At 41.2% G+C, this 25,180-nt stretch overlaps 1 long non-coding RNA gene across 1 annotated transcript in view; it reads right to left on the bottom strand.

Annotated features, from left to right (window-relative positions):
• Positions 1-21,625, bottom strand: part of LOC115177322 (uncharacterized) — a 74,334-nt gene extending 52,709 nt beyond the window's left edge. Inside the window, exon 1 of the long non-coding RNA XR_003872387.1 lies at positions 21,364-21,625. This is a non-coding gene — a long non-coding RNA (uncharacterized LOC115177322). The remainder of the gene's footprint in view (positions 1-21,363) is intronic.
• Positions 21,626-25,180: the final 3,555 nt, after the last annotated feature.

Consider the following 25,180-nt stretch of genomic DNA (forward strand, 5'->3'; position numbering starts at 1 on the left):
GCACATTATCCCCATCACATCATGAATTAAATTAAAAGTTGGATTTCCACCTTTAAAAAAATGTATGTGAGAGGAAAATACACATACTGTATCTGCCTTCATACTCTTCAAAACACCAAACCTGACTAATATTAACAGAAGAGAGCTGTTTGGCTATTTTCTCATCACTACAGGTAGCATAACTGCACACTGATTGGATAGCAGGGTTTTGAGCCTATGACAGTGTGAGACAGATTCTCATTCACTTTTAGCTTCCTTAAATACACCCCCTCTGGTAAACTACAATTCAAAGGTCACATGGAGCTTTTTATTGGAGGCTGTGTGATTTACCTGTAGGATTGCTCATGATTGCTCAATCCAATGAAATGAAATGCAAACATCCACAGCCAAATGCAAGTTGTTTCTAAGAGACAAGGTTAAAGGAGAAATTGACAAACAGATCAGATCAGCCTCCCCCTGTGTGAGGCTGGGGCTTTTGACGGAGGCGATTATTCATGTCCCTCCCACAGCACAAATGAAGAGCCCAGCTGACTTCCGTCGACCACCCACCCATCTTCCGCTGCCAAGAAACCTCAAGTACCAGCAAAATACAATCCCCTGATTATCTCGAATGTGTGTTTTCTGTTACACGCTGAATGGAACACTTTAAAAAAGCTCATTTATCGCCTAATGAAATAACCTTTTAAGCGCATACCTGATAAGTGAGTGTGTGCCTTAGGCCGGATAGTGAATATAGATAACGTTTTTTATGACAATTACACTCTTAGGAAAAAAAGTGCGATGTAGAACCTAAAACGGTTCTTTGGCTGTCCCCATAGGAGAACCATTTGAAGAAACCTATTTGGTTCCAGGTAGAACAATTTTGGTACCAGGTAAAACCCTTTTGGGTTCCATGTAAAACAAAGGGTTTTACATGGAACCCAAAAGGGTTTTACCTGGAGCCAAAAAGGGTTCTCCTATGGGGACAGCCGAAGAACCCTTTTTGTAAGAGTGTAGTTACACATGAATATACAGTATATAAACAGAAAACATCCAGACAAAGACATATGTGAGGTCTCTAGACAGTACATGCAATATAGCAGATCAATGTATGTTTCCATCAGTGTAGTTTAATAATTAGTCTAATAATTTCACTGTCGACATGTACCCCTGTGACACACAGGAGCGAGGGAAATGTACACACCGGGATGTTTGCATAAATCTGCCATTTCATTCGCGGGGGAGAGCGGTGGGGGAGTTCTACGACTTAGATGTGTGTGATTGGCGGTTCCCTTGGCTCTCTGGGTTAGAGAGTTCAGAGAAAAGCCGATTATTACTCTCCCTCAGGTCAAGCCTTCATAAATAAACGCTAGAGCGCCCCGGGCTCTGTGTGTTAGTATGATTAGCATATCATACAGCCTATCGACAGGGCACTTATCATATTACAGCGGCGGCCGCCCCTCGGAACACGCCGAGGTTACATGTACAAGGCGACTGAGCATACATCTCTGTTCATTAAACCGCTCCGCTGGGACTGAAATGAATCATATCAGCGCGCGGTTATGGCAGGCAGGGTGGCCGTTTGCCTCCGCAGAGGAGATGTTAAGAGGGGTATTTAATGAAGCTGGAAAGGGTTATGAGTCGGCTTCTGTGGCGAGGGAAAGAGAGGGAGAACGGAGGAGAAAGGGGAGAATACAGACGATGGACTAGAAAAGAACAAACGCATGAGAGAAGTCAGGGAGAGAGTAAGTGTAAGAAAAGGTTGAAAAGACGTTGGGGATTTGACAATTAGCAAAATAAAGAGTAGATGGATAGGGAAGGATAAGGGATAGATGGTGCTAGTGACTGATATCTAGAGAGAAACTACAAAGGTTGAGAGAGGAGTGCATAGGGCTCAGGGGACTGCAGTAAAAAAAAAACGTCCAATTCAAAACTTTCCAATGGCTGATTAAAAATGAACTGCCGATTTATTAGCGCGTCTCAAAACTCCACAGCGGTGTGAAAACAGCCCGGGCTCTCAGACACGCTGCTCAGATTTCAATTTAGGGAAGTCTTTGCTCCTCAGTTACACATACGTTTGCTCCACTCACAGACCAGGGGCCACAATTAACGCCTAACCACTCTGACCGGGGCGAGAGCGCAAAATGATATCTCCTTCTAAGCTGCTCTAAGCCAGCAGAGCCAGGGTAGTGAGCAGAGTGCTGCATCCCTCTCCCTAGTCAAGCATGGACTCTCTAAGGTGGACCACAGCCTGGCTAGGATGCATTTCATCCTCTATTAAAGAACTCTACCAAGGAAATGAGGGTTCTTGGTGGCTGGGCAATGGGATAATATGAGTGTACATCATGCAAAAGTGGAATATTGGCAGAATGTTTTTCCTGTCATGCTTCGCGTTGGGAGAGCAAAGCTGGGATCAGTGTGAAAGCCATGTCCACCACTCTAATCACATTCACCGCTGGTCCTAGACCTGCTAGGACACTAGTGACAGGGAGGAGCACCGCAGCCAAACATTACGAGTATCATGGACAGACCCGGGCACAGCAAGATAGTTGATGAACTACCACTGTCCACAGGAGAGGACATGTCAATGCTCACCTTTGCTATGCCCTAATTCTAAAGTATTTGTGTTTTCTAAACAAGGCTTTTAACTTAAAGCATAGATGGTGTCTTCACTCCAGTGATTCCAGTGAATGTCACTGAGCGATTAACTCAACCTGTTTATTTGATTCTATGTTCTCCGCTCTATATCTATGATGGCCTATACTTTACTGTCAACGGGTGCGAGGGTATTTATGCACGCATTGAGTGTGAGTGTTGTCATCCACTGCCGCCACTGAACCCCTCCCCCCCTTTGCAAATTAGAACTTCACACACGTAGCGGCAAGCTGCCGGCTGCTCTGTGATTTCACACGACCAATTAAGACCCTCTTGGCAGTTGTGTGAACAGTTTCATTAGAGGAGATAATATTGCAAAGTGAAATGATAAGCAATCATTATGATGAATGCCCAGACATTACATTCCCTCGTTAATGAGGTGTAAATGATCTCATTCGTTTTTTTTTGAAAGACTACAGATTAGATTAAAGTGGAGTGGACAGCGCTCCTCCGTGTTCAGACAACTTAGTGTTAATTAGGCCCAATCTCCAGGAGCAAATGAGCCGCAACCCCTTGGTAAACAATTAGGCTTGCATAGCTCAAGGCAATATGGACAGGGATGGGCAATTGAATGGATGCATAGCTAGGCGTCGAAGCCGAGTTACAAACTGCATCTGATTCATTTTTCAATATCCGTGTGAAATACGATGGTCGTCATTTCCATTTTCCATTACTGTGTATACCTTGACAGCCTCTTGTATTAGTAAGGCAGTTTACATTAGTGAATGTATGGTGAAACACATCAGTATTAATTCCAACCAGTTCAGAAAGCTCTGGTTTTGACAAATCGAAGGTGTTCGTCTTACTGTATATCAACTCCGTGATGATAGCTATCTTTCTCAGAACTGAGAATGAGCACTATACTGATAGAGCAAATGCCATTCAGGGTTTCCTCCACGGGTCAGAGAGCAGCTTACTGTGTCACGCACCTGTTTCCGAGTCGCCAACCAAGCCCAGTCTCTATATGAAAACCTTTTGGAAAAAGGTAAGCGCACAATTTTACCTTGCACCTGCTCTCAAGGTCACAAAGAAAGCCGACTTCAGGAGCTTCAGAAGTTTCATGAGGGTTTTGTTGATATACTTTCAAATTATGAGAAAAATAAAGACATTGTAAGTATTTTGTTTTTTATTAATTAAAAACCAGCTTATTCCAGTGTGAAATGATTTTGTCACCTTGTATATTCATATTGAACATAACCTTTTTCCTATACACTGTAATCTAACAAAGACTCAAGTACAATGTTTTTATTTATTTTAATTATATATTCTTAAGTTTCACTGCTAGCGCTGAATAATGCCTACATGTGATGCTAATATATTATCTTTATAATTGTAATATGCACTGAGTATGCCAAACAACCTTCCTAATATTGAGTTGCACCCACCTGGGGCGTGGACTCTACAAGGTGTTGAAAGCGTTCCACAGGGATGCTGGCCCATGTTGACTCCAATGCTTCCCACAGTTGTGTCAAGTTGGCTGGATGTAACTTCGGTGGTAGACCATTCTTGGTACACACAGGAAACTGTTGAGTGTGAAAAACCCAGCAGCGAGGCAGTTCTTGACACAAACCGGTGTGCCTGGCACCTACTACCATATCCCATTCAAAGGCACTCACATTTTTTTGTCTTGCCCATTCACCCTCTGAATGGCACACATACACAATCCATGTCTCAATTGTCTCAAAGCTTAAAAATCCTTATTTAACCTGTCTCGTCCCTTTCATCTACACTGATTGACATCAAGGGATCATAGCTCTCACCTGGATTCACCTGGTCAGTCTATGTCATGGAAAGAGCAGGTGTTCCTAAGGTTTTCTATGAGTGTATGTTCACACACACACACACACACACACGCACACACACACACGCACACACGCACACACACACACACACACACACACACACACACACACACACACACACACACACACACACACACACACACACACACACACACACACACACACACACACACACACACACACATATTGATTGGTCTGTTTGTGTTCTGAGGAAAGCAAAAAGCATAAGCGTTTGAGTCTTAAAGGGGAGACAACATTGCTGTCTGTACCACAGATGGCTAAACCTGCCACAAAGGGACATGTCTGTCTCCAACACAATTGATGTCATGCTCCCCCTGTCCTCTGATGGATGTGCTAGATCAGATTTTACAGTCGCCAGGCCCTTATCGGTGATTGATAACGCTTAACTCAAAAACATATTTAAGTATTAGGAACGTCAATATTTTTCCGGCGACTGAAGGTGACCCTTGGCTCCTCTGTTTGCTGTCCGCGCATGGAGGGGTTTGATGGTAAATTTGTAAGGGTGGTTATGTGGGGAGGCTATTATGGATTTGCTATCTTGGCTTGAAGTGTTTGCGGCTGATTATGTGATTAAATCAATAATAATTTATGTTTGGGCTCCTTGGCTCCTCTGCTTCATATTATTTTTTCTGTGTAGCTGAGCGGAACGGCCAGGGAAAGTACACACACACACACACACACACACACACACACACACACACGCACACACACGCACACACACGCACATGAACGAACCACAAGGCTGTACAATTCAAACAGGGGGAATCTGTAAACATCAACGGTGCTAGAACAACTCCAAAAACAGATGGTTTGGACAGAAAGGAAATGTTTTATATGACAATTTGAACAGTTACTCTGAACCAAAACAAACTGATTTGCCCTTAAAGTAATGACGATCTTTATTACTCTAAAGTGACTAAATGAATATTCAGTCTGACAAAGCACCGGATTTAAGAAGTGACTGTCAGGGAATGGTTTGGACCTGGTCAGTATGTGAAATGTGAAATGTTAAATTTTACATTCTATTAAAAACAATATTTCAATGTTAATTTCTAGTTGAAAACTCAGTCAAAATGTGATGTTTATTATATGTAGATGTTTTGCCTTTGCCTGGTGGGTAGGCCTTAGTAACACAGATCAACCATATGCCCTAATGGTGACAAATAGGATCCTAAGGTCACGTTCCCTTGCTCAGAACGTTGCGTGCATCAACCAATGGTTGCGTGCCACGTCATCTACTGTGTCATTGACTGACAGATTGCTATAACATATGATATGACTAGCTGATACGTACTTATCCAGGCATTGTAAGACCTGGCGGGCATCAGCAACACCTGGGCAGAGGAACGCGCCTTAAGGATGTGTTTAATCAGGCAGCCCAATCCTGATATTTTTTTCCACGAATTGGTCTTTCGACTAATTACGTCAGACTTTCTCACATCCGATCTCAATCCGAGCTGATCTGATTGGTCAAAATTCCAATTATATGCCTTTCCACCAAAGACGTTTTTCTGCCAACTTTAGCATGCCGCCAACTTTTCTTTATATCTGAAAGGTATTGCTGGCAACAAAGCCAACCAACCTAGTCTTGATTTCCGAAATATGTTTAAAAGTCCCGACAACCCCTCAGTATAAATGTCACCCTTTCATCATATTGGCTTTGGCACGCATTAAATCAAGAACATTCTATTAGTGTTCTCTGACATCAAACTTGTCCTTGTCATTATGAAAAAGTATAAACAAAACGTGCAGCCTGCATGCAGCAGCTTGGTCCAAAAAGCAATGTTTCCTGCTCTATTTTTTGCAACAACAAAAAAAGCATCCATTTCAAAATGTTATATACAGTTGAAGTCGGAAGTTCACAAATCCTGACATTTAATCCTAGTAAAAATTCCCTGTCTTAGGTCAGTTAGGATCACCACTTTATTTTAAGAATTTGAAATGTCAGAATAATAGTAGAGAGAATGATTAATTTCATCTTTTATTTCTTTCATCACATTCCCAGTGGGTCAGAAGTTTACATACACTCAATTAGTATTTGGTAGCATTGCCTTTAAATTGTTTAACTTGGGTCAAACGTTTCAGGTAGCCTTCCACAAGCGTCCCACAACAAGTTGGGTGAATTTTGGCCCATTCCTCCTGACAGAGCTGGTGTAACTGAATCAGGTTTGTAGGCCTCCTTGCTCGCACATGCTTTTTCAGTTCTGCCCACAAATTTTCTATGGGATTGAGGTCAGGGCTTTGTGATGGCCACTCCAATACCATGACTTTGTTGTCCTTAAGCCATTTTGCCACAACTTTGGAAGTATGCTTGGGGTCATTGTCAATTTGGAAGACCCATTTGCAACAAAGCTTTAACTTCCTGACTGATGTCTTGAGATGTTGCTTCAATATATCCACATAATTTGATGCTGCCACCCCTGTGCTTCACGGTTGGGATGGTGTTCTTCGGCTTGCAAGCCAAACAGTTCTATTTTTGTTTCATCAGACCAGAGGACATTTCTCCAAAAATTACTATCTTTGTCCCCATGTGCAGTTGCAAAACGTAGTCTGGCTTTTTTATTTCGGTTTTGGAGCAGTGGCTTCTTCCTTGCTGAGCGGCCTTCAGGTTATGTCAATATAGGACTCGTTATACTGTGGATATAGATACTTTTGTATCTGTTTTCTCCAGCATCTCCACAAGGTCCTTTGCTGTTGTTCTGGGATTGATTTGCACTTTTCGCACCAAAGTACGTTCATCTCTAGGAGACAGAATGCGTCTCCTTCCTGAACGGTATGACGACTGCGTGGTCCCATGGTGTTTATGCTTGAATACTATCGTTTGTACAGATGACCATGGTACCTTCTGGCGTTTAGAAATTTCTCCCAAGGATGAACCAGACTTGTGGAGGTCTATAATTTGATTCCTGAGGTCTTGGCTGATTTCTTTTGATTTTCCCATGATGTCAAGCAAAGAGGCACTGAGTTTGAAGGTAGGCCTTGACATACATCCACAGGTACACCTCCAATTGACTCAAATGGTGTCAATTAGCCTGTCAGAAGCTTCTAAAACCATGGCATCATTTTCTGGAATTTTCCAAGCTGTTTAAAGGCACAGTCAACTTAGTGTATGTACATTTCTGACCCACTTAAATTGTGATACAGTTAATTCTATGTGAAATAATCTGTCTGTAAACAATTGTTGGAAAAATTACTTGTGTCATGCACAAAGTAGATGTCGTAACCGACTTGCCAAAACTATAGTTTGTTAACAAGAAATTTGTGGAGTGGTTGAAAAACAAGTTTTAATGACTCCAACCTAAGTGTATGTAAACTTCCGACTTCCACTGTAGGATATATAAATCTAGCAAGCCAGGCAAATAAATGCAACTTTCTAGACATTGTTTTGGTTTGTTGTTAGCTTGTTAGGTAAAGTGAAACTGACAACGTTTTAGCAACAGGAAATCTTATTTAAATCTGATCATATACACCCCCTGGAAGAATATAACAAAACATATATTTTTTCTGACAAGCGAGCACTTAGATATGGTCATTTTTAAATTTTCATAAATTCATAGAATGTTTGGGCATTTGTGAAAATTCTATAGCAATATAGAGTGGGAAAGCGGCCGTGCGGTTGGACAATTAATAGGCACTGCAGTAAATAAAACCTAATAAAAACATCTGTCTTGTCCAGGTCCGGAGTCCACGCAGACAGGTAGCCTTTCAATGCTACAGTTGGCCTACATGCAAATAAGCTATTTGCCAGATGGGCCTGCCATCATTCACTTCGAACTGGACTGTGTGCTTACATGCAGTAGCAACAGTGTGACTTTAGATCATTTTAAAGCGCATTCGCCAAAAGCCATAAAATAATAATAGCCTGCTCATCCTTCTGCCACTTGCCTGCAAATGCATGCTTACAGTGAGGGAAAAAAGTATTTGATCCCCTGCTGATTTTGTACGTTTTCCCACTGACAAAGAAATGATCAGTCTATAATTTTAATGGTAGGTTTATTTGAACAGTGAGAGACAGAATAACAACAAAGAAATCCAGAAAAACGCATGTCAAAAATGTTATAAATTGATTTGCATTTTAATGAGGGAAATAAGTATTTGACCGCTCTGCAAAACATGACTTAGTACTTGGTGGCAAAACCCTTGTTGGCAATCACAGAGGTCAGACGTTTCTTGTAGTTGGCCACCAGGTTTGCACACATCTCAGGAGGGATTTTGTCCCACTCCTCTTTGGAGATCTTCTCCAAGTCATTAAGGTTTCGAGGCTGGTGTTTGGCAACTCGAATCTTCAGCTCCCTCAACAGATTTTCTATGGGATTAAGGTCTGGAGACTGGCTAGGCCACTCCAGGACCTTAATGTGCTTCTTCTTAAGCCACTCCTTTGTTGCCTTGGCCGTGTGTTTTGGGTCATTGTCATGCTGGAATACCCATCCACGACCCATTTTCAATGCCCTGGCTGAGGGAAGGAGGTTCTCACTCAGGATTTGACGGTACATGGCCCCATCCATCGTCCCTTTGAACCGGTGAAGTTGTCCTGTCCCTTTAACAGAAAAACACCCCCAAAGCATAATGTTCCCACCTCCATGTTTGACGGTGGGGATGGTGTTCTTGGGGTCATAGGCAGCATTCCTCCTCCTCCAAACACGGCGAGTTGAGTTGATGCCAAAGTGCTCCATTTTGGTCTCATCTGACGACAACACTTTCACCCAGTTGTCCTCTGAATCATTCAGATGTTCATTGGCAAACTTCAGATGGGCATGTATATGTGCTTTCTTGAGCAGGGGGACCTTGCGGGCGCTGCAGGATTTCAGTCCTTCACGGCGTAGTGTGTTACCAATTGTTTTCTTGGTGACTATGGTCCCAGCTGCCTTGAGATCATTGACAAGATCCTCCCGTGTAGTTCTATGCTGATTCCTCACCGTTCTCATGATCATTGCAACTCCACGAGGTGAGATCTTGCATGGAGCCCCAGGCCGAGGGAGATTGACAGTTCTTTTGTGTTTCTTCCATTTGCGAATAATCGCACCAACTGTTGTCACCTTCTCACCAAGCTGCTTGGCGATGGTCTTGTAGCCCATTCCAGCCTTGTGTAGGTCTACAATCTTGTCCCTGACATCCTTAGAGAGCTCTTTGGTGTTGGCCATGGTGGAGAGTTTGGAATCTGATTGATTGATTGCTTCTGTGGATAGGTGTCTTTTATACAGGTAACAAACTGAGATTAGGAGCACTCCCTTTAAGAGTGTGCGCCTAATCTCAGCTCGTTACCTGTATAAAAGACACCTGGGAGCCAGAAATCTTTCTGATTGAGAGGGGGTCAAATACTTTATTTCCCTCATTAAAATGCAAATCAATTTATAACATTTTTGACATGTGTTTTTCTAGATTTTTTTGTTGTTATTCTGTCTCTCACTGTTCAAATAAACCTACCATTACAATTATAGACTGATCATTTCTTTGTCAGTGGGCAAACGTACAAAATCAGCAGGGGATCAAATACTTTTTTCCCTCACTGTATGTCCCAACCCATATTTCGACAGCTGAATGGGAACTTGCCTGCCTACCCGCCCATTTGATCGATGCTAAATACATTTGAATGACAACAAGAGATATGGATATGGATAGCAGTCATTCAAGTTCAGAATAGCTCATTAGCTAGCAAAGCGATTCACATTTCTTGCTATCTAACCAAATGACACCTACTGTACATCTCTAGCTGTAGCCACCGAAAAACGATATAAGGGGAAAAAGTCGGTCACTCACCCACTCCCCCAATGACATGACATCCTCCTAGTAGCTAGCTATCTAACATTAGGCTCTGTGTTTTTAGCTTGGTAAGTAAACATTGAATGCAGCATTGCTATATGGTGCACTCAAAATGTATTGTACTGTAGTTGAATAGTCAGTCTAGGCAACTTCTCAGTTGTTGCTGTAAATAGGCCTACATGTTTCTCCATTGCAAGGTGTTTTGATGCAGGCTTAGTTTTTGGGGTTATTCATGGTCAAGGTTTAAAAACCAAAGCCAGACTGCAACATTTTAGTAGCCTAGCTAGGACTGTGACATGTATATACACTTTCCCTTCCCTGCGAGCTGTAAGCGGGACGCACAAAAGGAGCGCAAGTTAAGTTGAATTCATCGATTCCAGCGCATCAGGCTGTAATATCATAAAGTAGATAACTCAACTGTTGACTCATTTATACTTGCTTGTGTGTCCTGTTGCCTATTGTCCTTTAGTAGTAATTTATACCAACGTATGAATCCTTTATCTTATAACTTTTTAACAACCAAGATGACATTATCTGTAGGCTACAACATCAACACCATTATCCCAGAAACCCTAGACCCACTCTCAATTTGCATACCGCCCAACAGATCCACAGATGATGCAATCTCTATTGCACTCCACACTGCCCTTTCCCACCTGGACAAAAGGAACACCTATGTGAAAATGCTATTTATTGACTACAGCTCAGCGTTCAACACCATAGTGCCCTCAAAGCTCATCACTCAGCTAAGGACCCTGGGACGAAACACCTCCCTCTGCAACTGGATCCTGGACTTTCTGACGGGCCGCCCCCAGGTGGTAAGAGTAGGTAACAACACATCCGCCACGCTGATCCTCAACACGGGGGCCCCTCAGGGGTGAGTGCTCAGTCCCCTCCTGTACTCCCTCTTCACTCATGACTGCACGGCCAAGCACGTCTCCAACACTATCATTAAATTTGCCGATGGCAAAACAGTGGTAGGCCTGATCACCGACAACAACAGACAGCTTATAGGGAGGAGGTCAGAGACCTGGCCGTGTGGTGCCAGGACAACAACCTCTCCCTCAATGTGATCAAGACAAAGGAGATTATTGTGGACTACAGGAAAAAGAGGACCGAGCACGCCCCCATTCTCATCGACTTGGCTGCAGTGGAGCAGGTTGAGAGCTTCAAGTTCCTTGGTGTCCACATCACCAACAAACTGACATGGTCCAAGCCCACCCAGAGTCGTGAAGAGGGCATGACAAAACCTATTCCCCTCAGGAGACTGAAAAGATTTGGCATGGGTCCTCAGATCCTCAAAAGGTTCTACAGCTGCACCATCGAGAGCATCCTAACTGGTTGCATCACTGCCTGGTATCGCAACTGCTCGGCATCCGACCGCAAGACACTACAGAGGATAGTGCAAACGGCCTAGTACATCACTGGGGCCAAGCTTCCTGCCATCCAGGACCTCTATACCAGGCGGTGTCAGAGGAAGGCCCTAAAAATTGTCAAAGACTCCAGCCACTCTAGTCATAGACTGTTCTCTCTGCTACCACACTACAAGCGGTACTGGAGAACCAAGTCTAGGTCCAAGAGGCTTCTAAACACCCCAAGCCATAAGACTCCTGAACATATAATAAAATGGCTACCCAGACTATTTGCATTGCCCCCACCCCCCACCCCCCTCTTTACACCGCTGCTACTCTCTGTTGTTGTCATCTATGTATAGTCACTTCAATAAATCTACCTGCATGTATATACTACCTCAACTAACCGGTGCTCCTGCACATTGACTTTGTACCGGTACCCCCCCCGTATATAGTCTCGCTATTGTTGTTTACTGCTGCTCTTTAGTTACTTGTTACTTTTAGCTCTTATTCTTGTCCATGTTGTTTGAAACTGCATTGTTGGTTGGGGGCTATTAAGTAAGCATTTCACTGTAAGGTGTATACCTGTTGTATACAGCGCATGTGACTAATAACATGTATTTTGATTTGATGATATAATACAGCACACTGGCTGGCTCGTGTGTGTGGCTCTGGGAGGAGGGTTGTGTGTGTGGCAATGCACTGCCGTTTGGCGGGCAGCACGTTGGCAGTGCTTGCTGTGACTTGTAGTGCAGCCCAACGTGGGTGGTATGGTAGGGGGCCAAAACGATTTGACAACCCAAATCATTGTGCGGGCTGGATAGAAATCTGTCCTGCCTTGTGTTTGACACATGCGCTCGCCTATTACCCACGTTATGACTGACGTGTGATCACTTCCGTTGCTAGTTTGATTGTATTGACATTCCCAGCCTTAGTTACAATCATCCGTTTTTGTTCAAAATATTGAGTCATTGAAACTGAAACTACCTCCACCCCAAATTGGTGGAGGTAGCAAATAATGTGCCTGGCCAGCGTTGATTTGCAACCTGATAGCAACTTTTTTTGGACTCCCAAGAAATGTATTGGTGAATTATATTAATCATGCATTGCACTGCATCCATCTATTTTGCTTTAGTGTACATCATGTCAAATAGAGCCTATTTTTAAAAACTGGGAATTAATTTGATATCTTTGACTGATATTATGATGGTCTGTTCTTTTCATATCTGCAAAGTAGTTAAAATGCTGTCAGTTCCACTATTATCTAGCTGGCTGGCCAGCTCATATAATTACCAGAACATATCTGACAACGTTTTGAGTTTAACTGTTGTTTATCTCTCTCTCTCTCTCTCTCTCTCTCTCTCTCTCTCTCTCTCTCTCTCCTCTCTCTCTCTCTCTCTCTCTGTCTCTCTCTCTCTCTCTCTCTCTCTCTCTCTCTCTCCTCTCTTAGGGACTAGAGTTTATGCTGAGCTGTGCCAACCACTCCTCAGGAACCACAAGTGCTCCCCTTTCTGGCACTGCCAGTTTTTGTTCTTGTGTCTAGACTACAGGAAATGCAAAATTACATTTGTTTACAACCAACAGGAACTGGAACCAGAAGCTGTTATGTGATTTAAGAGTGCTACCCAGCGTGTGTGTGGTGGTTCAACCCCAATAGATTTGGCTGTGATCGACTAGAAATAGAATAACCAGATCAGCTTAGTACCAGCAGTATGAGAGGCAAATATAGTATTGTGGGATACATAGAGCATATCGCAGAAAATATGTTGGTCATAGAATCATAACTCTAAGCTGGCGAGTACAACTAATGTAAAAATAGTGTGTGTTAGTAAGATTATGATACACTGTTATTTTCAGACACAGACACAATAAATAAAGAATCATAACACAAAGCCATTGTTTAGATGAAAATGTTTACAGTGTAGAGATTAGGGTTCCGGTAAGGACAGCACATCTGTCCTTACCATAATGAATGCATGACTCTAGTCAGTGAAAGCTTAGTGTGTGTGTGTGTGTGTGTGGTGTGTGTGTGTGTGTGTGTGTGTGTGTGTGTGTGTGTGTGTGTGTGTGTGTGTGTGTGTGTGTGTGTGTGTGTGTGTGTGTGTGTGTGTGTGTGAGAGAGAGTGTGAGAGTGAGTGTGGTGTGTGTGTGAGTGAGTGTGTGTGTGCATGCGAGTGTGTGCGCATGCGAGTGTATGTGTGCGTGCGTGTTTGTTCTGGGTTAGCTCAGACGCCAGCGAGATTCCCTCAGCACCCTCTTAAATCCATACCCAATAAAAATCAGCGCCGTCTCGAAAAACAAAAGCCAGGGAAACATCTGTAAAACATTGATTTTGCAGATTGCAAACCAACTGCATACCTAATGAGAAAATAAATCATTTTTGATTAATTAACCCAAAATTTGAGAATCCAAACTGCCACAAGGGAGATGACAAGCCCAACAGGCGTGATCGGTAGGTAGGCCATAGCTAGTGTTCAGGTGTCCCTGCTGGTTTCATCTCAGTTGGCTAAGGAGAGGAGAGATTTTATACAACAAGCTGGTAGATCTCGTTTACCTCTCCATTCAACAATACTACACAAACATGCTTCGCCTGTACTCATTAGAATAAACATGAATACTGTTCCTGTTATAATTAGTATGACAAAGCATACTCTTGTCATAGGTTTTCCACACATGAGGCGAGAGCAGGCTGAATTATGTGGCAAATCATGTAATGCCATCAACAAACATCTTTAGCAAATCTGGATGAAATGCCAGGGATGAAACTGATTTGAGATTATCCACCAAAACACTGCTTACTCTGTCTCACACACCCCAAAGAAGAATACCTCACACAAAGAAACAGACACACACACACACACACACACACACACACACACACACACACACACACACACACACACACACACACACACACACACACACACACACACACACACACACACACACACACACACACACACACACACACAAACACACACACACACAGAGCTCCAGGCTTTTCTCATCGACACACACCAGAGAGAAGTAAGCAAATACACACCAGGACTCCGGGAGGGTGCTGAGAGCTGAGTTAAGTTGCATTCACAGCACAGCTGGTTCACCAATGCCGAAAAAAAGAAACCTAGTGTTTTTATTTGTATTTTAATACTGCAGAGACAATGGTTTGACAGATCTGCTGAAACGGAATCATAGCAGGAAATGGCTAAAGGAGTGTGGGAAATGTCTAATTTTGTATTTATTTTTCATTTGGTTTATCATTGTTTTTAGTCTGTCACATTTAATTATTATAGCATCATTTCGTTTTTTACATGTATAGATTGTTCTCCCTTTAATGAAAGCATAATCACTGTACGAGAACCAGGACGTTAGGCAGACGACCTCCTAGCCTGTGATGGTCAGACAGTGGGTCATTGTAATGCTGTTCAGAATCACAACAGAGATTTATGGTCACAGTTACAGTTCCCAGAATGCAATGTCACTCTGTCACCCCCTCATCAATCTACTCTCTCTCTCTCCTTCCCTCTCTCTCTCCTTCTCTCAGGATAGTACTCTGGGCATGAGATTGAATAATCTTTGATGTCCAACTTTCTGAATGATCAATAATATAAAATATTTAATATAAATAACTCGGTTTAAACTTTCCAAATGCTCAGATATTTTCCATCGATTTTTACCCTTTCATGAGTCAAACGTCACAACTCCGTTTGTGTCCCCTTCCAGAAAGATCCTTGGGCGCAATGTTTTTCATCATAAGTACCTTCATTTATAGTCATGCAGAGACACGAATGTCTTATCTAAATTCAATAAAGTTTATATGTCCAACATGTTATATCAAGGCATTTTTAAGGTCAAAGGTTAAAGTCAAGGAAGCTGCTCTTGGATTGGACATCTCTGTAAACCCTAAGAGATAGAGGATGCTGAGCTACTAGGATGTTCTGGCGCCTTATGGTAACATAAAACAAAATTCAAATCATGGAGAGAGATACTTGGAGGTCCCTGCGTCCGCAAAAGACAGAAAACCAAGCTGTACCTAAATCTCTGTTTTTGTGTGTCAAGGGAAACAAATTGTTCTACAAGTCATGGACATGTCTTCTGCACTTCTCTCAAAATCCTACAATTGGAGACACCGTGTAATTGTTTTTTGGCACAACAGTGTTAAAATACCTAGCAAAATACCCCAAAAATGTGTTTAATCAACGTTGTTTCCAAGTCATATCAACAAAAACATGTAACGTGATGACGTTGAATCAATGTGGGAAACTGATTGCATTTGCAAAAAGTCATCAACATAAGGTATTTTAGTTATTTTTCCCCCAAAAACTTTTAACCTAAATCCAATGACATGGTGAATGTTTTTGTTGATTCCACGTTGAATTCACGTTACTTAACTCAACAAACTATAAATCAAAACGAGATTTAACTGATATCTGTGCCTAGTGGGTAGTGCAGGACTTCACTAACTTGACAGTGGGGTCAACAACTGTTAGCTACCGCACTGCTCTTCACTAGCAAACCTAACGCTGCTGCCTCCAAAACTGGTGCGATGTCTCTAACATTTACATTATGACATTCGTGCACTCTATTGTGTTACTGTCCTCTTACAGTCGGCACAACTCTGCTTCAGACTGAAGGTGGGTCTAATTTGCTACCGAACACAAATAAGTACACAACACACATCAAATCAAACCAACACAGCATTCCTCTTTCCCCTCATTTGTAAACTGTTATCTTAACGAGACATGTCCCATGATCTGCGCACTGAGATATTGAACGTCATTAATTGGCTCCTTTTCCTAATTTCTAATTTACAAGGGGTGACGTGTCCTTTTGAAAATGTAGAAGAAAAAAGAAAAAGAGAAACGTAAATCCCCTTGATGAATGTGCCTTCTGAATCACACATTCCCATGACAACCGGGGCAGCTTGCCATGCCATTGAGAGGCTGTGAGGGGTGACATAAAAGTGGCATTCTCACAGTCTAGATCACACCAATGCATCACTTCCTGGAGCTGGATGTATGAAACTCATACATCCAACTGTTTTAACTGTCTTTTAAACCTCCTTTCCTCTCTCGTCCTCTCTCGTTCTCTCTCGGTGTGCCATTCTTTCGCCCTCTCTTTGTTTCTCTCTCTCTCTTTCTCTCAATTTTTGGGGACAATAGTTTGTTGAGAAGCGGACCTACACAACAAATGGAGCGCAAAGGGAGAATCCAGTGAAAGAAGACTATGATGTTAGGATATACAATTATATAGTGAAGGTAGAAGTAATAAATAAGAGGGGGATATATTATGTTTAGATACTGTAAGCTTGATAAGATCTCCATGTCGGAACCGTACTACCTTCCTCTATTACTCCATGTCCCCACATAACTTTAAAACGCCTGCATGACTGTTACACCCTTCTACCATTGCATCATGGTAAATGGCACAAACGAAGCATAATAAAAATATAACTAAATATCCTTTCAAACTGCATCAGAGTGTCCTGAGTGTCCGAAAATGAACACCAATATCAAATTTTAAACCGGTAATTTCCCGTAATGACCAAGCAAACGGAAGCTCAGAAACATAGCAGATGCTTTCACATGACATTCCACAGCTGGATCTAGTGGACATAGCTACCGGCTACAAAAAGATCCTGTACACAACCAGGATTTTTTTGGAAGTGGATACTGGACCAGTGTGTTGAGCCTTGAAGTGTTTCTTTTATGGAGTTTTTGGTGAATTTGGTGTCTTTAAAAGGGGTTGGGGCAAAGCAGAAGGCACATTTGTGCTCTACATTCACGGACATTAGACAATAAATTAATCTTCCAGTCTTCTTCATGGATATTTCAAATTTGAATGTATTTATTTATTTTGAACATGTACACTCTTAAGTAATGAAAAGGAGATCAAGAAACAATACCTTATTAACGTATCCTAATACAATATTTTATAAGTTGTAACAACTATAATTCACAAGCTAGCACATTTTTAACTAACTTATTTTGCATATATAACTTATTAGCTGTTCACAGCGAAGCTGTGAAACCTGTTGGTATTCTTAGATAATATTCTTGCTCAAATAACCTCAAGCATAGAATGGTAACAAAAAAGAAATAAATTGGCACACTAAGGGACAGTCCTGGTGCCCAAATTGATGACTTATGTTGCGCAGCTGAGAGTGAAGTGGCAACAACAGCAGCGTGGCTCTTCTTCAAAAAAAGAAAGCAATTGTTTATTTCGATGGGCGAGGGAGAAATAACTTGCAGAATTGGTGACCATCTGGATGTCACCGTGACATGCCAATTAGCTAACGTAACCTGGTGGTATGAATGACCAGTGCAATGGTGTTGCATCGAGATGCTTCCCACTGGGCAGTCGTTGCTTTATCAGGCAGCTGTATCACATGTCACTGGCGGTAGCTAACATGGGCAATTTGTTCCATTCCACTTGATTATACTTCCGAGTAATATAGTAACTTGTAATATTGATAGGAACTTGTAATATTAATAGTAACTTGTAATATTGATAGTAACTTGTAATATTGGTAGTAACCATCTGTCACCCTGATGCAGTCTATTGCTCAATGAGGAGAGTTTGCACAGCAAGCCGACAACACAACAACAGTGTCTCCTTCGTTCCTGCTATGCCGAATAATGCCGAGGCACTTCTGTCCTGCAGTAAGGAGACGGAAGTAGCTAGATAGTGTAGCCAATATCAGGCCAGGATGACAGCTAAAGCACATTTATTGTAGTCATTTTCACCGAAAATGTACAACTACGCCATTAATGTCTACATTTTTGTAAAAAAATATTATAATTATAATTCTGAACATTCTCCCAAGTCCCAACTTCGGCAGACAAGTTTCAAATTATTTTTGAAGTTTCACGCCACAAAGCATAAACTAGCTAGCTGGGGAGTGCTCATTAGAAGACAGACTGAACTGACTGAACCGTCCCCACTCAACTCTCACTGCACAACATACGTCATCAATTTTGGGCACCAGTCTCTCCCCACACAGAATTTAGAGGCCATGAGTAAATTGGTCAAAAATAATGGCACCGATTGGCCTATAGGGGCGGTACTATAAGCAGTCTTACTTAAACACTCATATCTGTCACCCCATTTGACCTAGAGACTTGAAACTTTGTATGTAGGTGTCTTTTCTCATGTTGAATAAATGTGCCTCAAGGACCCATAAGGTCCATCAGGATATATTTTCCTCCACCTTGGACATTTTAGAAAAGCTATGAAAAACGTATTCTCGTGAATCACAAGTCCAAATAACACACATATTCTGTATGTAGGCCCATGGTACATCTCTTAACTTAGTTTGAGAAGGCTAATGGATTGGTTAAGAGATGGCTGATTTTACATGTCCATTTAAATCCTTTGTAAATCCACTTAACATTGGCCTATCAACTTGAAACGTTTTAAGGTCATTAAAGACATAATTATAATGACCCACTTTTTTAGGAAACTATTAACAATTTACTATTTTGAATACAAATGCTAATGCTAATAATAATTATAAAAAATCTTCTTCTCATGGACTAAAAGTCAGATTCAATCCAAATGTAGGCTTTGGACTCATCATAATAATCCATAAGGTTTGATAATATAACATTGATGCATTCAAAGATGGCCACACTACACAAGTAGATGCATATTATCACATATGCTAATATGCTAAAATGCGCACATTAAAAAATATATATTTTCATAAACCATAGGACCAACTGACACCAACTTTGGAATGTAGGCCCATGGTTCATGTCTTAACTTAGTTTGAGAAAAGCTAAGGGATTGGTCAAAAGATCAAAATGTTGATTTAACGTGTTCATTTAAAATCCATTCCACATGGGCCTATCAACTTGAAATGTGAAATCGCTATCATGGAAGTCCCTAAGATGAACCACACTTCATTTGGCATTGATATCTCAAAAACAAGGTAACTATTAACAACTCATCTTTGCATATGTAATGCTAATGCTCAAAATCATCTGCAATCATCTTCTCCTCATGAACCATATGCCAGATTCACTCCAGATTTTGTATGTAGACTCATTTCATCACTCTTGAACAGTTTTGAGAAAGAATTGTTTCCGTATTCAAAGATGCCAGCACTGTACCTACAGATGCCCGTTAGCAGATATTCTAAAAATACTTCAAAAATCTTCTCATGAACAATACATCTGATTTAATCCAGATTTGGTATACAGACTCAATGAATTAGCCTCTAATGAATTTGAGAATGATACTTGCTGCATTTAAAGTTGGCCACACCGCACCATTACTGTAGACGGCATCATATCACACCAGGGCTATAAGAATTGAACTGATGGACATGGAGCCATGACATTTGGTATGTAAACCTTATGTACGTCCTTAGAAGCTGTGTGAATATAAAGTCACGGTCAACATTCAAATAAAAACGGAATGAGCCTCTCTCTCTCTCTCTCCTCTATCTACCCTCTCTCTCTCTCTCTCTCCTACATCTACCCTCTCTCTCTCTTCTTTCTACCCATCCCTCTACTTCTCCGTCAATTGGTGGCACTATAGATGGCATTGGCACCAGTGGCATCATATCACACCAGGGCTATAAGAATTGAACTGATGGACATGGAGCCATGACATTTGGTATGTAAACCTTATGTACGTCCTTAGAAGCTGTGTGAATATAAAGTCACGGTCAACATTCAAATAAAAACGGAATGAGCGTCTCTCCTCTCTCTCTTCTCCTCCTCCCTCTCTCCCTCTCTCTCTCTCTCTCTCTCTCTCTCTCTATCCTCATCTCTCTCTCTCATCTCTCTCTCTCTCACCCATCCCTCTACTTCTCCGTCAATTGGTGGCACTATAGATGGCATTGGCACCAGTGGCACCATATGATACTAGAGAATTAACTAATTATCAAGAGGACCTTGTCTCATGCAAATTAATGTTAGATTTAAATTATGCAGATGAACAATGTCAAATATCGTGAAGATAATGCTGAAAATATTTGACATATCTTAACATAAACCATTAGTCAAATTGACCCCAGAATTGGTATGTAAAGTCAACACATTAAGTACTGACTGTAAGAATGAATACCTGCTGCATTCAAAGATCACCAACCTATAGCACTCAACTTACTTAACTTGCGTCATCCTTGTGGTACTGCGAGATAAACATGTTCATGTTTTCACTAATTGCATATAAAGAAAGATAGTCCCACTGATCTTGTGTCCTTTCGGTCACCCTTTGAGTCCCGTTCATCGCTGCTCACAGCTATGTTTTTCAATAGTTTCTATAATATATAATATCTATCATGTTGACATATTCGGGGACACACTGTACGTCGATAATAGCAATAGCGCTGATGAAACTGTGGGGACAACGCCTAGCAATCCCCTTTTCTCGGCAAATACTGTTGTGACATTCAAACATTAAGACAATAACATATTATATTAGATCGTAAAGATCTCACTTTGCACAACATGTTATACATTATTGTATCATCCCTGTCATAGACAGGCCTTAGATGAGGTACAGTAGGCTATTATCTCAAGGGGAAATGGAAGAATCTGTCAATCGTATTAAATAAAGGCAATCAGGTATGGTCTAAGACGGACATCTTAAAAAGACACTTACTTAAAAAAAAAAAAAATACATAAAATAAAATTGTGGACCTCATTGAAATGGTGTTTTCATAGATTTCAGCAAACAGCCAATGAAATCTGCTTTTATGTATACGTAAAAGAAAATGGAAGACGAAAATACAAAACTGCTGTGGTAGGTGACAATGAAAGGTATGGTTGGAAGGAACTCACTTCGTACGTTACAGCTGTAATTATACGTTTGCTGTCTGTGTCCCATATCCTTCAGGTTCTGTGACGTCTGCCTCTTCTTATTTACAATCTCGATAACATCACCTTGGAAACACAGTTGTCGTGATTGATGGGGACGCTCTGCACAAACCTCTCTCCGATTCAGGTGCCAATTCTCCCAAAAGCTAAGAAGAATGAAACAAGAAATTAAAAAAAGATACAACATTGAAAATAAATAAAGACAGACAGAGTAGACGGATGGAACCCACATAAGCTGCTGAGTTATATTTATCAGACATTAAAAAAATGTGTTTTCTTAACTGCCAAGTCCCCATACCAACCACCAGTCCATAGGCAAGATACCCAGCTGAGCATGAGGAACATGTCTGTTGGCATGTGCTAAATGGTTAATAATCACCTCAGGTACAGTAGATGTTTCTCCTTTGTGAAAAACAAGACTCCTTCTCATTGCACTGTCAACACACTGCCAACTGCTTCTTTCCCTGCTTTTACGTTTCTTCTCTGACATTGGTAACTTTGTGTATCCAATTAGAATACTTCAACATAATGCCTGAGTAATTAGTCACCACGGTGACGCAAGATACTTTGATGTTCCTGCAGGTTCCATGTTCTTAGAATGCCACTGTCTGGTTGAAGCAGCACACAAGCCCGCCTGTAAGTTTAAAGATCTCTCTTTGGACATTATTTTATGTGCACACCTAATAAAACAGTTTGTTTTGTATCATTATCAAATAGAGAATGCTCATGATGAAATAACCAACAGGCCAGTCTAAAGTCACAGGCACATGGGACCGCTGGACGAACCTGCGTTTTGAAAAGGGCTCCAGCGTGAGTCGAAACCGCAGGATGTGAAAGGACATAAGGAGGAAACAAAGTTAGACGGATTGATCTGGTCTGGCTTTTACAGTGAGGACAAGGAGACATGTTTTCCAGAAGAAAGGTCTTGACAAAAGAAAACAAAGTTCAATTAAAATAGAGGGAGAAAGCATTGATTGATAAGAGGATTATATTTAAACTGGTACCCATAGTGCCGAGAAAAGCTCTCACACAAATTCTTGAGGGAAATTGATGTTAATTGGTGTCTAGACATTTTATTACTGGGATAAAACACCAAAGCATGGCTCTCTCACTATCTCTTAGTCTATATCTTTTCCTCCCTTCTTAAATGTATAAAAATTCAGTAAAATACAGGACTTATTCATTGGTCCATAGAGGGAGGAGACTGAGCAACGTGATACCAGTATATTTGTCAGGCGTCATCTTTCCCTAAGTGTTTCAGTAAGGCCATTTGAGGTCTTAGGGCGTTTGTTCTACACTCCTCTTTCCATCCCGTGTTCCATTTTTTGTGTGTGTAAACGCAAGCGCAATCTGAAGGGGGTAAAAACAGGAGCATAACCTATACCGAACGGCATATCTATGAAATGTTACGACCCTTAAAAAGGTGTTTCTAGGTGAGCGGCACTATTATCAGATGGCAGAAATGTGGAACAGACGTCTCTGTGCAAAAATCATGAATTGAAAACCCGAGAGCTATCACGTTTCCAGAGGACATTTGCATTTGTACCTTTCACGGAACGGAAAAGAACAGGTGCTGCGTGAACAGGTCATATTCATGTTAATGCAATTTAGGAGGTGCTTTCGGCTGACATTACCCCTCTTTCTGTCTCTACAAAACCGGTTCTGAGTTTATCAAGAACCATGGCTATAATGGTCTACAAGACTAACATATAAACAGTTGGTTAATGTTTAGTAAAGCTTGCCTTTTCTACAAGAAATATGGCACATTTTGACATATGAACCACCCTAGCCAGCTACAAAACACCACATATCAACAGGTTTTGTATGTATTTGGGTGGATAAAAGGAATTTGGGATGAAATATCAATCTAACGAATGTACTACAACTAAAAAAAAAGGGATTTGATATGGACACACAAAAACACACTTTGTGTGAATGAGCTAGGGAGCCTGTCAGCATATGTCACTTTTTAGTGGAAAATTACAGCTCTCTAAACAATTCCTCGGCAGGATCCCCATTCTGAAGTGTATTTTACCTGCATATCACAATTATTTTCCTCATGCTCACTTGTAATGGGCATCCCTACTGTGCTGAAGAAGGTACTTTTATTCAGAAATGTATTACTGCCACAGAATCACTAGCGTATTTCTTATGGTAGGACAGGGGGGATTATTGATATGAACATTCTTCCATCATTTTGTCATTTTAAAAATACATCTCTATCACTAAAAACAATTCAATTACTGTCTTTTCAGTATTCACCAGGTGGAAGCTTTTGTATGATTGAAACCCACTACAGAAGGCTCAACACATAAGTGTAGGGAGGCATTCCGGAGGAATAAAGAGGTCAGATTTATGACACCAAACAAGTAAAACAAAAGGACCAGATGTCATAGTAAATACTGGAAAGGGAAAAGACCCAAGAAGCAATTATTTTAAAAACATGATCAATAGCAAATAGGCCTAAATGTTTTTTTCAAAGTGGAAAAAAAGAGACATAAAGAAACAAATAAGGCATAGGGAAAGGAATTCAGTGGGGAAAAAGCAGAAACAATATAAATTATATTCTCTGGATTATCTCAGAAGTGAGGCTTCCTCCAATATTTATGACTTCAGATGCGAAGAAGCCACGGAGAGAGTCGAGGAATTGGACAGTTTGCACAGATGGTGACCATCCTCGGTCAACATTCAAATAAAAACGGAATGAGCGTCTCTCTCTCTCTCTCTCTCTCTCTCTCTCTCTCTCTCTCTTCTTTCTACCCATCCCTCTACTTCTCCGTCAATGCATGCAGACACAGATAAAAGGTTGGGTGTAAAAATGTTTAAGTAGGCAGAAGTTGTAAAGAAAAAAAGCAGAATTGCTATTCACTGCTTGCGCAATCCTTTCTGCCTTGTTGAACTTTATTAAATTCTGTCGTTCTCCTTCCCGTCTGGTCCCCTTTGTCAGCTGCTTCTCATGCGTAACTCACAGATTTTTAGAGGGAAGAGGGGGGGGGGGGGTCAAGCTGAAAGAATGTGATGCTGGTGGTCATACCACTGTGTGCCAGCTAGACCCTCTCACTTAGAAAACAAAACTTGGGAGATTCCAGGGTGGAAGCATTGACCAAACTTTACTCTGACTTTACAGTTTAGAAAAGTAAAAAAAAAGCCATAGCATTGTATGAAATGACCTGTTTAATTAATGTAGAATATTTCCATTTCTACAATAAATAATAGCTGTCGAGTATTGAGTTAGTAAAAACAATGTTTTATTGGAAACAGCAGAAGGTGACAGATGCATATTTCCTCATCAAATTATGAGACTAATGCCACAGCGGATCGATTGAAAGTGGAGATTCAAATTAAATTCTCTCGTGATCGAAATGGATGTATTTCTCACGCATTTAAACTCTCTGTTACACAATTCATAGCAATGTTTTTCTTTGATTAGTTCTTTCTGAGAAATGAGTCAGGTCTTAAATCACATCGATAGACTGGCCATTCGTTAGTCGGGCTCTGAAAGCAGGACTAATGGTTATGAAAGACCAATCAATGGAAGGGTAGGGGAGTGAGTCGCTGCACTTCCCTCTCTCCTTGACAACCATGTCATGTCTTTGAGAGTCTCCAGGGACCTTTTGATTGATGCTCATCTTTCATCAGTCCAGCTTTAATCTGCCATTTGACTTGTCTTAGAACTCATATGAACTAAATCTATTTGACATAAATGTGTATAAATACAGTATATCATTAAACAGGATATTTATACTGAATATAGAATAATCACACAAAAACTTCTCCGAGA

Source organism: Salmo trutta, chromosome 37, assembly GCF_901001165.1.
Source record: "Salmo trutta chromosome 37, fSalTru1.1, whole genome shotgun sequence".
Taxonomy (NCBI): Eukaryota; Metazoa; Chordata; class Actinopteri; order Salmoniformes; family Salmonidae; genus Salmo; species Salmo trutta.